The sequence below is a fragment of the Alexandromys fortis genome, unplaced genomic scaffold (assembly GCF_014885135.2).
Source record: "Alexandromys fortis isolate MF-2015 unplaced genomic scaffold, M_Fortis_MF-2015_v1.1 scaffold_51, whole genome shotgun sequence".
NCBI classification, from domain to species: domain Eukaryota; kingdom Metazoa; phylum Chordata; class Mammalia; order Rodentia; family Cricetidae; genus Alexandromys; species Alexandromys fortis.
In genome coordinates this window covers 8175968-8189101 of record NW_026067925.1, presented here as the reverse complement: position 1 = coordinate 8189101, position 13134 = coordinate 8175968, and the positions used below count along the sequence as shown (strand labels likewise).

At 44.3% G+C, this 13134-nt stretch overlaps 1 non-coding gene across 1 annotated transcript; it reads right to left on the bottom strand.

Annotated features, from left to right (window-relative positions):
- Window positions 1-6686: 6686 nt before the first annotated feature.
- LOC126502251 (U6 spliceosomal RNA) lies at window positions 6687-6796 on the bottom strand. The gene has a single exon (XR_007591873.1). It is a non-coding gene; the product is annotated as a U6 spliceosomal RNA (small nuclear RNA).
- Window positions 6797-13134: the final 6338 nt, after the last annotated feature.

The following is a 13134-nucleotide window of genomic DNA, read 5'->3' as shown; positions in this document are numbered from 1 at the left end:
CTTTGGTGGTATCTGTACTTGGGTCCATCGTGGGCTCCATATCAGGGGTGAGTAGACCTGTGTGATGCATCTTCCCAGGAGAGGGTTTGTCACACAGCGGTGATAAGGGCCCACTTTCTGGTCCTGGCCATCCATGTTCTTGCTATGTTCTCCCACGGTAGGAAGAACAGGGCAGCTCTTGGGGACCTCTGAATAAGGATGATTATCTCATGTGGGTGATGCCCTTGTGGCCAGTCACCTCCCCAGCGCTCTTCCTCACAGGAGAGTGGGGGTTAGATTTTAACATGAATTTTGGGAGACATGATATTCAGTCTACAAAACCACAGCAGGTGACTCTGTGTGTGTGTGTGTGTGTGTGTGTGTGTGTGTGTGTACAGAAGAAAGAGGCTGGGCACTGTGCAAATGGCTGCCATCCCAGCAAGTGGAAATGAAGGTAGAAGGGTCAAGAGTTTAAGGTCGGGCTGAAGAGATATCTCAGTGTTTGAGAGTACCATCTGTTCTCCCAGAGGACCCGGGTTCAATTCCCAGCACCCACATGGCAGCTCACACCTGTCTGTAATTCCAGTATCAGGGCTTCTGACACCTTCACAGACTTGAAAGCAAAATACCAATGACTATAAAATTGTTAAAAGTTACCAGTCATCCTCTGCTACAAACTGAGTTTAAGGCTGACCTGGGCTCCCTGAAACCTTGTCACACGCATGCACACACATGCACGCAGGAACCATCATCTCTTATCTAGAAGAGAGAGAACTCATTTCTTCCCTGGTCTTATGGTGCAGTGTTAGTAGGTTTAGGCTATCCATGTGTTCCGGAAGCTCTGCAGGGCAAGCGAGAAGGTGTAATCTCCAGTAGCTGGCGTCGTGCCTCTCGGCCCGCCGGCACAGAATATCTTGTTATTTTGAGACAGCTTTACTATGTATCTCAAACTCGCCTCAGACTCACTATGTAGCCCAAGCTGGCCTCAAGCTTAGGCAATCCTCCTGCCTCAGCTTACTGAGTGCTGATGTTACTGGTGTGAGCTACACCACACTTGGCATCTCTTCCCTTCCCCTCTCTCTGTTTCCCCCTTCTTCCCTCCCTGCTTGCTTTCTGAGACAACCACATGTAGCCCGGTCTGGCCTAAACTTTCTGTTTACTGAAGCATGACATGTAACTATTTTTTTTATCCATCTGTGCATGACATGGAACATGTCGGGGATCAGGGAACCACTTGTTCTCTCCTTCCACCATGTGGGGCTTAGTGAACCAGCTCAGCTTGTCAGGCTTGGCAGCAAAAGCCTTTGCTCACTGACCCGTGTTATTGGCCCAGCACGAAACACCTGGTCCTCGTTCCTCTACCTCCAGGTCTTGGATTGCAGAAAAATTTAGAAGCTATTCAGTTTTTCTCTTTTTGGAAACGTTATCCTGGCTTCAAATTTCTGGGCTCAAGTCATCCTCCTGCCTCTGCCTCCCCAGTAGCTGGGACTACAGATATTTACCACTCCACTTGTCTCAAAACATTCTTTTTGACCCAGCAGTGGTGGCCTTTAATTCCAGCACTCAGGAGGCAGAGGCAAGCGGATCTCTTTGCATTCAAGACCAGCCTGGTCTATAAAGAGAGTTCCAGAACAGCTAGGGCTATTTGTTTCACAGAGAAACACTATCTCCAGAAAACAAGAACCAAAAACTAACAAACAAAAACATTTAAGGATTTATTTTATTGCTTATTTGTGTACGTGTGGGGTGGGTGCCTGAGGAGGCCAGAAAAGGTTGTTGGCGCCTTCAATTTGCTACAGCTGGAGCTGCAGGCCGTTGTGAGCTGTCTAATGTGGCTGCTTGGAATTGACTCTGGTCCTCTCTGCAAGAGAATCAAGTGCTTTCAGGCCGTCTCTCCAGCCTCTGAAAATATTCTTAAGACATGATTCCACTAAGACATTTTTGATACGTTTTCATGTTCAAATGTAAAAGTGATGACATTGTGGCACACGCCTTTAACCCCAGCATTTGTGAGGCAGAGGCAAGTGGATCTCTGTGACTTCAAGGCCACCCTGGTCTACACACTAGTTCTAGTCCGGCCAGGGTTACAGTAAAACCCTGTCTCAAACAAATAAAAAAAAAAAATCACAAAAGGAAGAGGAGAAAGGGAGGGAGTAGAGGGAAAGGGGAAGGGAAGCCGTGAAGATGGATAAAGGCCCAAATTTAAGTTTCAAGGTCCCTCTGCGCCACCTGCTGCCCAGTAGCGGTAGTGCTGCATCAACGGGGCAGAATGGGGCTGGTCAGAGCTACTCCACCCACTCCTGGTGGAAAAAGGGCAGCCTGCAAGGGGAGGTGAAGCTCTATGCTGTGGCCATTCCTGGGAGTCAGACAAGCACAGCAAGGGCTGGTCAGCCCCAGGTAGAAGTCTACAGAGGACAAAAATGTTCCCAATAAGAACTAAAGTTCAGCAGGGTGGTGGTGGCAGAGGCAGGCAGATCTCTGTGAGTTTGAGGCCGGCTTGGTCTACAGAGAGAGTTCCGGGACAGCCAGAGCTACACACAGAAACCCTGTCTCAAAGAACACAAAAATATTAAAAATAAAAAATTAAAAACTAAAGTTCAACAGGACATGGTCATATAATTTAAGCTGCATTGTATGTGTTCATGTGTATATGTGCATGTACATATATGTATCTGAGTGTGTATTTGCGTGTTCATGTGTTTGCATGTAGTATGTGTGCGTATGTGTGTATGTATCATGCATAGATATGTGTGAGGTGTACTTCTGGAAGCCTTCTTCTGTCACTGTTTTCCTCACACCTTTGAGTCAGGGTCTAACTCTGAACTTGGATAGACTGGTAGCCCGCAAGTGTTTCCCACAGCACCCACAGCGGTGCTGCGAACTGGAATTGCAGATGAGTGCATGGCTACACACAGATTTTTTTTTTTTTAAAGACAGGTCTCACTATGCAGCCCTGGCTGGCCTATAACTCTCTATGTAGAGCAGGAACTCACTCACACGAACTCTGCCTTTGTCTGCACTCAAGTGCTTGCTGGGATTAAAGGCATGGACTATCATGTCTGGTGCTCAGGTTTTTGTTTGTTTGTTTGTTTTGTTTTGTTTTTTATTAAAGAGTTATTTATTATGTATACAATATTCTGCCTGCATGTGTACCTGCACCCCTGAAGAGGACACCAGATCTCATTATAGATGGTTGTGAGCCATCATGTGGTTGCTGGGAATTGAACTCAGGACCTCTGGAAGAAGAGTGCTCTTAGCTGCTGAGCCAACTCTCCAGCCCTGTTTTTTTTTTTTTTTTTTTTTTTTTAACATGGTGATGGAATCCAAACTCTGACCCAGTGAGTCATCTCTCCTGAATAAAAACATTCCTGTTTTGGAAGTACTTGAAATTAATCCAAAGCCTCACATATGTGAAGCAAGCGCTCTCCCATTGAGCTGCTGTGCTGGTCCTTAACAAGAGTGTTCTTCTAGGGGCTCTGGCCTTGCAAGGCCAGGGTCTATACACAGTGCCCTTCTGGACACACACACACGCACACTCCCATGCCACACCGCCAATGGGAGCTCTCAGAATATTAGTCATGGCTAGTTGTTTTGTTTCACATTTACTCTGACATGCTTGACCTAACTTCCTACTCAAAAAAAAATCTTTCATGCAGGGTGTGGTAGCAGAAACCTGACCTATAATCGTAAGAGCTCTAACATTACAGACATCCTCTGGGCTTCCTGCGGATGGTGGGGATTTGAACTTAGGTCCTCACAGTTGTAGACAGTGCTTTTACCCATTGTGCCATCTTCAGCCCCACGTAGCACACCTCTGCCATCTCAGGCAGGAGGATAAGGAGTCGAAGGTCACTTGGCTATATAGTGAGTGTGAGGCTAGTCTGGGCTACCTGAGCACCGAGCCCTGTCTCAAACAAAACAGAACAAATCTCTGTTCTAGATAGGTGTTAGGGCCTCATTTTAGACAAGTGAAAATGGAAAGTCAGGGAGATATATAATAACAGAACATTGATAGCAGAAAGGGGAACCAGTTTGCGTAGCTCTAGAGGCAGTCCCCCCACTATCCTAGCTGTGTGAACTTGGGCATGATACATAACCGCTCCATGCCTCAGTTTCTACATCTACAAAATAGAATGCTGTCCACAGAAGCTAATCAGAACACGGGACAAACAGTACTTAGCACGTGCAGCCCCGCTTAGAAGAACGACTAGCTCTGAGGACTGCTGTGGGATATGCTTCTGTACCCTGCAAAGTTTGTCACTCAGGCTGGGTAGTGGTGGTGCTCGCCTTTAATCCCAGCACTTGGGAGGCAGAGGCAGGTGGATCTCTGTGAGTCTGAGGCCAGCCTGGTCTACAAGAACCAGTTCCAGGACAGGCTCCAAAGCTATAGAGAAACCATGTCGAAAAACAAAAACAAAAATTTGTCACTCATATTGGTTTAATAAAACATTAATTGACCAGTAGCCAGGCAGGAAGTATAGGCGGGGCAACCAGACTAAGAGAATTCTGGGAAGAGGATAGGCAGAGACATAGTCACCAATCAGACACAGAGGAAGCAAGATGAGAATGTGTCCCTGAGAAAAGGTACCAAGCCATGTGGCTAAACATAGGCAAGAACTATGGGTTCATTTAAGTTGTAAGAGCTAGTAAATAATAGCCTGAGCTAAAAGGCCAACTAGTTTATCATTAATAGAAGCCTCTTTGTGGTTCTTCTTTGGGACTGAATGGCTGTGAGACAGAAACTTCCATCTACAGAGGACTTTCCCTAAGTGTCAGAGCATTTACAATTATAATTTTTACAGAACCCTCTCAGAGTCTTGAGTCAACAAGAGGATGAGAAAGATCCTAAAACCAAATCTCCAGACCCAAACACCCTAGCTTCTGCTCTGGATGTAGGCTTCTGCAGGAATAGCCCCAGAGCCCTGTGAGAGAAAGCAGGCTTTTGTCAGGGACAATGGTGACGTCCTTCATCCCAGTGCTTACAAGGCAGAAACAGAGGCAGGTGTATTTCAGTGAGTTCAAGGTTAGCCTGCTCTACGTACAGCAAGTTTCAGGGCAGCCAGAGCTACATAGTGACATCCTGCCTTTAAAAACAAATGAAGCGCTGGCCTTTATTCCCAGCACTTGGCAACCAGAGGCAGGGGGATCTATGTGCGTACGAGGCCAGCCTGATCTACAAGAGCTAGTTTCAGGTACTGGTGGTCACCTGCAGTTCAAAAATGTTAAAATGGAAAGGTTCAAAAATAAATAATACATAAGGTTTACATGTCACACTGTTCTTAGTAGCAAGATGGAATGGTGCTATCCGGTCTGTCCTGCCAGGACACGAATCATTTCCTTGGGAGGCACTTAGTTCTCTGTTACTGGAGTCCGACATGGTAGGGCTGTGTGGAGTGTCACCTACATGGTAGCTCCTGCTGTGTCTCCATATCACCATCACCACACAGGTATTGTCTCATCTGTCATCAAAGTAAGACTGGGAGGGCACAGCTACGTAACTTTGGTTACAATATATTCTTCTAATTGTTCTCTCTTTCCATTTTATAAATTTTTTTACTAAAAATCCTTGCAGATAAATAAAAACATACACGCCAGAACTCACCAGACCCAGCGTTTGAACTATAGATTAGAATTGGCATTTGGAATGGAAGCTGTGAGGCTTCACATGAAATTTCACACTTTTCCCCGGGTGATGGCGGTGCACATTCTTAATCCGAGCACTCAGGAGGCAGAGGCAGGTGAATCTTTGCGAGTTCACGGCCAACCTGGTCTACAAAACGAGTTCCAGGACAGCCAGAGCTATGACACAGGGAAACCTGTCTTTTTTTTTTTTTTTAAAGATTTATTTATTATGTACATAGTGTTCAGCCTCCATGCCTGCAGGCCGGCACCAGATCTCATTACAGATGGTTGTGAGCCACCATATGGTTGCTGGGAATTGAACTCAGGACCTCTGGAAGAGCAGTCAGTGCTCTTAACCTCTGAGCCATCTCTCCAGCCCCGGAAACCTTGTCTTGAAAAAAAAAATTCTACACATTTGGTATTGAATATATTTTATGCCCTTATCCACCACCAAAACCAAACACTCCACGAAAGAATCAGAACTACAAAATAAATTAGCTTTATACCCTGCAGTTGGTTGATTTTACTTTTTGGTTCTTTGGGGGCCCGCCACCTAGCTCCCAAGTAAACACACAGAGTCTTATTCTAGTTAAGAATGCCTGGCCTCGATAAATTTATACCAAAAAAACAAAATTCCAGTCCAAAAAAAAAATGCCTGTCCTTATCTAAGCTTATTTTGAGCCAGCTTTTCTTAACTTAAATTATCTTGTCTATCTTTTGCCTCTGGGCTATTACCTTTCTCTATTTCTGTATATCTTTTCTTTCCTTCTTATCCTGCATCTGTCTGTGTGGCTGAGTGGCCTTTTGACTGACTCCGTCATCTTCTCCTCCTTATCCTATCCCTCTATCTCTCCTCGCTTATTTCTCCTCTTATTTATTTATCCTCTCCGCCTGCCAGCCCTGCCTATCCTTTCCCCTGCCTTACTATTGGCCATTCAGCTCTTTATTAGACCAATCAGGTGTTTTAGACAGGCAAAGTAACACAGCTTCACAGAGTTAAACAAATGCAACATAAAGAATGAAATACATCTTTACATCATTAAACAAACATTTCACAGTATAAACAAATGTAACACATCTTTTGAACTAATATTCTTTTTTTAAAAGATATGGACCACTTCATGCTTGCACAGGGGCAATGCTAATCTTCTCTGTATTGTTCCAATTTTAGTATATGTGCTGCCGAAGGGAGCACTTTGACTAATATTCTACAGCGATATCCTCCTTCATAACTCATGTCCATCACCTGCATCTAGTCCTTCCTCATCCCTTTCTTGTTTCCTTTTCTTCATGTTATACTGCAGTCACGTGTCCATTTATTAACATATATATATTATTAGTTAGATTCTGCATATAAGAACATGGGAGTTTATTTCTTTCTGTTATTGTGTGACCTTGCATAATATTTTTTTAGATTTATTTTATGTCTATGAGTATTTGTATGTATGTATGTATGTAAGCATGTACCATGTGTATTCCTGGTGCCCTTAGAGGCCAGCAGCAGGGGTAAAATTATCTGGAACTAGAGGCAATGATGGTTTGAACTGCCATGTGGGTGCTAGGGACCAAACGCAGGACCTCTGAAGAAGAACAAGTGTTCTTAACTGCTGAACCATCTCTCCACCCCCCACCTTACACATATTATACATCCTAAGTCTATCCATTTTCCTGCAATTTTTTTTTTTATTTTCGAGACAGGGTTTCTCCGTGGCTTTTTGGTTCCTGTCCTGGAACTAGCTCTTGTAGACCAGGCTGGCCTCGAACTCACAGAGATCCGCCTGCCTCTGCCTCCCGAGTGCTGGGATTAAAGGCGTGCGCCACCACTGCCCAGCTTCCTACAAATTTTTAAACTTCATTTTCTTTAGAGCTAAGTAGTCGTGTGTCTACACAGGAAATAGGAGTACGTACAGTGCCTGGTTCTGCCTGGCATCTCAGACATCTATCTGGATTCGAGTATAAGGGCGGGCGCTACACATGGATTGCTTTCTGAATGTCACTCACATCTGTCTGAGAAGGAAACATATAGCCAACCTTTTTGTATGCTCCTGGTTATCAAACCTAGGGTCTCACAAATGCCAAGCAAGCTCTCTACCACTGACCTACATCCCTGACCCCTTATTGTATTTTTCCTTTGGAGAAGAGTTTTCACTAAATTCCAAGATTGACTTTAAATTTACCTTATAGCCACAGTAGGTCTGGAACTTCTAATCTTTCTGTTTCTGTCTCCTGAGGATTTGGGATTACAGATCTGTAAAAATAAACTATGAGGCCTAGTTTATTTTGATTTAAATCACTTTTCTCCTTCCATCTTTTCTTTCCTTCCCCCTCTTCCTTATCCTTTTACTTCTTTTTTTATTTTCTTGGAGATAGGGTTTTACTATGTAGCTGAGGTTGGCTTTGATAGCCTTGACGTTGAGATTCTCCTATCTCAGACTCCCAAGTGCTGAGATTATAGGCTTGCACCACCACATCTGACTTCTAAACCCCTTTTTGTTTTTAAAGTCTGTGGCAATGTTGCCTCCTAGTGTTTAACACATGACAGAGTCTAAGTAAACACTTGTCCAGTGGATGAGCAGATGTGGTGTATAGGTTAGGGCCCCTTTCTTACCTTCATTTTCCTTCTGAGAATATTTCTTAAATTCACTGCATCAGCCCCTCAAATGTTCTCCAGTTCTCATTGAGCAAGTTAAGTTGCCAAATTATCCTAAATGTAACTTTTGTAACTTTCCTTTCCTTCCAAAATCTCAACCATTTTCACCTATCCGTTTAGAAAGATGTATTGGTCTCTTTCTGTATGCACAGGACAAAGCAAGGTTCTTAAAAAAAGAATTCCCAGGAGGAAACATTCATTCAACAAATGTTTGAGCACCGTTCACAAACATAAGAGCAATAATCCCAGCGCATGAGGTGCTGAGACAGTAGAATTACCATGACTTTAAAACCAGACAGGGCTGCAGAACAAGATCCTTCCCAAGCAAAGAGAGAAAGCAGCGTGGAGACTGTGGGATACCATGTTGTACCCCCAAAACTAGGATGACCTTCAACTTGAGATTCTTCTGTCTTGTCTCCAGAATGCTGGGCTCTGCCTTGAACTCTCCATGATTTGCTGACCTTTGTCTCCCAAATGCTGGGAGTAAAGGTGTGCACCGTGCCCCGACAACACCTGGCTCCTTATCTTTCTTCCAAGTCTATGGCTGCGATGCCTCCTGCTTCCTGACACACGGTTGATGCTGAATAAACATTTGCTGTGGATTAAGCAAACGTGATATGCAGGTCGTTTTCCTTCAGAGAACATTTCCTAAAGCCTCTTTGCCAAGCGGATCACTTTTAGTAGCTCTTTCACTACCTCAAGGAGACTCATGCATCCAAAAGCGAAGATGCAGTGACTCTGGAAGTGCCCTGCTGGTGATAGAAAGGGGAAACAGGGGGAAACGCCTAATAGAACTGTGAACATTGGCGCACGACTTCTCGAGTCCAGTGAAGAGGCAAGATGCTTGCCTTTCTCCACGGAAGCATAAGGAAACTTCTGCCACGGATGCCTGGGACTAGCAGGGAGTGCTGTGTTTGTAGGTGTCACTAGTTTTGGTTTTTGTTTGGATTCTGTGGTGCTAGGAATGAAACCCAGCCTCTCACATGCTAGGCAAGTGCTGGACCACGGAGCTATGTACTCTGGCCCAGAGAGACAATCTTTTTGTTGTTTGTTTATGTTTTCTTTTTTTTCATAATTGATATTTATTGAGCTCTACATTTTTCTCTGCTCCCATCCCTACCTCTCCCCTCCCCGCTTCAATCCTCCCCCCAGGGTCCCCATGCTCCCAATTTACTCAGGAGAGCTTGTCTTTTTCTGCTTTGTACTTCCCATGTAGATTAGATCTATGTAAGTCTCTCTTTGTGTCCACATTGTTGTCTAAGTGAGAGATGAACTTTTAAATTACAAACAACCTCTAAGAAAAAGAAATTAGTTTATATGGTTGACCTTTCACTAGAAATTTTAGTGTACATGAAAACCATGGTGGGTGTGCCAGCCAGCGCACCATGGATCAACTGCCACCCCCAGGAAGAAGCAATCGCAGAGGCTTCTGCCTCTAGGGAGCACGGCTTGAGAATGCTAGGGGAGCCAGGGAGAGCGGGAGGTTGAGGCTGGTCTGGCTGCCCTCTCCCTGCATATCTCTTAGCGGCAGGAAGTCAGATAGATATCCAGGGAAATGTGTACAAGTCAGGTCAGCATGTTGGCTTCCAGGTGTCAGACAGCAGGATTCCGGCTGGGGCAGATAGGGAGGCGCTACACAGAGCCCCGGTTATAAAAGACCTTATAACAAGTCCTAAAAAAACGGTCTTGGGTGTCGAGTTGCATCTATTCTTTTTTAGAAAAAGCAATATTGTTTATTTTTTCTTCTCTCTTTCTTTCCCTTTTCTTTTTCTTCATTTTACTTCAGACAGTGTCTCACCAGGCCAGACTTGAACTGACTATGTAGCCAAAGATGACCTCAAACTTCAATTTTTCTAACTTAATTTTTATAATTTATTTATTTTTATTTTATGTACATTGGTGTTTTGCCTGCATGTAGCTCTGTGTGAGGATGCCAAATCTAGAACTGGAGCTACAGACAGTTGTAAGCTGTCCTGTGGGTGCTGGGAATGGAGCCCAGATCTTTTTTATACTCCCCTCCACACCTTATTTATCTTCTATTTAGTTTTTGAGGCGAAGTCTCCTAATGTAGCTCGGATGGAATCCAAATCCGAATCCTCTTTCTTCAGCATCCTTGGTGTCTGAGGTTGGAGGCCTGCACCACCACACCCAGCTTAAACTCTTTTCTTAAAGCATATAAATGAACTTTCCCCCACTTGTGCCTTTAAAAAGTTGATTTTAATTTCGGTTTTTAACTTTGAGTGTATGAGAGTGTACGAGCTTGTTATATGTGAGTGTTGTGCCTCCTGAGGTCAAAAAAGAGTAAGGGAGTCCCCGGGACTGGAGAAATAGCGAGTTGTCGGGTGTCTGATGTGAGGGCTGGGAATAGAACTCAAGTCCTGTCAACCACTAAGCCGTCTCTCCAGCCCCACAAAGGCACTGTACACCCTGCTGGGTAACTCACCCCTCATTTCACTTCTTGGGAGACCTCTTCCCATGAGAGCGTATTGAAAGGCACGGTCTCTTTGTTGAGTCTAAATGCTCTTTGAACTACCATATGCCAGTTTATCTCACAAGTTTCCAAGGGGGTGCTTATACCCCGTGAAATAGCTGGCCTACAACAAACAGGCATATGGACTCACTTAAGTAGAGAGGACTCTCAGACACACCTGGAAGCGAACATAGGCCACGTCACAAAAGGTGGTTGTGCTGGACAATGAAAAAAAATCAGTGATGTCTGTTAGGGCGGGAACCCATCATGAAGTTAAGAAGACAGCTAAGGAATCTCCTTAGGGCTTAGCAGGCTTAGGAATGAATTGAAATTTATGCCCTGGCAATGCTGAAGCATGCATGGGCAGCCCGTATAAGGCGGTTCTGTTGAACTTGTCCATATTGGGTTTCATGGTCTAAGCTGATGAGGACGACGGATCAAGTCTCTTCCTCAGTAGACTTAGCGCTCAATGCCAAACACAGCAGGGCAAGTATGGATGTGCAGCCATGGAGCAGGATGGAGGCAGTGGGTGAACACCACCAGAGGTAGCATCAAAGACCAAGGGGATTCTGATTAAACTGACCAAACAGGTTTCTTGCTGAAGAGGGACCAAGATGAAAGAAACCATCTGGTGGATGGAGGAAAACTAAATGTCATTTTCTTTCTTTCTTTTCTTTTCTTTTTTTTTTTTTTTCGAGACAGGGTTTCTCTGTAGCTTTGGAGCCTGTCCTGGAACTAGCTCTTGTAGACCAGGCTGGCCTCGAACTCCCAGAGATCTGCCTGCCTCTGCCTCCCGAGTGCTGGGATTAAAGGCGTGCGCCACCGCCCGGCTTCTTTTCTTTTTATTTGAAGATTTATTTATTTATTATGTGTACAGTATTCTCAGCATGTATGCCTGCAGGCTAAAAGAGGGCACCAGATCTCATTACAGATGGTTGTGAGCCACCATGTGGTTGCTGGGAATTGAACTCAGGACCTTTGGAAGAGCAGGCAGTGTTCTTAACCGCTGAGCCATCTCTCCAGCCCTATGTCATTTTCTTTTGCTGTGACAAAATGCCTGAAAAAACATCAGTTTATTAAAGAAAGTGAAGTTTTGGGGCTGGAGAGATGGCCTAGAGGTTAAGACCACTGACTGCTCTTTCAGAGGACCTGGGCTCAATTCCCAGCAACCACATGGCAGCTCACAACTGTCTATAACTCCATTCTAAGGGATCTGGCTCTCTTGCATGGACATATCTGCTGGCAAAACACCAATGCACATAAAATAATAATAAATTATAAAAGATAATTTATTTAAAAAAGAAAGAAAAAAAAGTGAAGTTTTAGCCAGGCATGGTGGCGCACACTTTTAGTACCAGTACTCAGGAGGCAGAGGCAGGTGGATCTCTTTGTTTATACTGTGAAGATGTGTCTTTGCCCATGTGCCTTCTGATTGGGTTTCTCTGCAGCTTTGGAGCTGTCCTGTAACTAGCTCTTGTAGACCAGGCTGACCTCGATCTCACAGAGATCTACCTGCCTCTGCCTCCCAAGAGCTGGGATTAAAGGCCTGCACCACCACTGCCCAGCCTGGTTGGTTTGTTTAATAAAGAGCAGAAGGGCCAATAGCTAGGCAGGAGGTAAAGGTGGGATTTTGGGGTGAATCTAGGTGCACAGGAAATGCCAGGAGATGCAGAACAAGTCAGAAGTACAGAATGAAAGAAAGGTTAAAAAGCCACGTGGTAGACTGGTCATGGTAAGGGAAGAAACTAAGCAAGGGATTCAAGGATCTCTTTCTGAAAAGAGAAAGGGGATATGGGAATGACAGGATAAAAGGGTAGGTTATTGAATCAACTTTTAGTCTAAAAAGTAACTACTAGTTCCAAATATTTTACATTGATATGGATTTTTGTATATTAATACAAATTTAAGGTTATTTTGTACAACATACTCTCACATATATATATATTCCTACTCTTGTTTAATGTATTTTTTTTCTTTTCTTTTCTTTTTTTTTTTTTTTTGATTTTTTTCGAGACAGGGTTTCTCTGTAGCTTTGGTGCCCGTCCCGGAACTAGCTCTTGTAGACCAAGCTGGCCTCAAACTCCCAGAGATCCGCCTGCCTCTGCCTCCCAAGTGCTGGGATTAAAGGCGTGCGCCACCACCTCCTGGCAGTTTAATGTATTTTTGTATATTGATATAAATTTAAGGTTATTTTTGTTAAACTATATATATGTTTATACTCTTGTTTAAGGTATTGTACCTATGTAGCTCACTAAAAATGTATAATTAAGAAATACAGGTGAGGCCGGGCGGTGGTGGCACACGCCTTTAATCCCAGCACTCGGGAGGCAGAGGCAGGCAAATCTCTGTGAGTTTGAGACCAGCCTGGTCTACAAAGGGAGTTCCAGGTCAGGCTCCAAAGCTACAGAGAAAC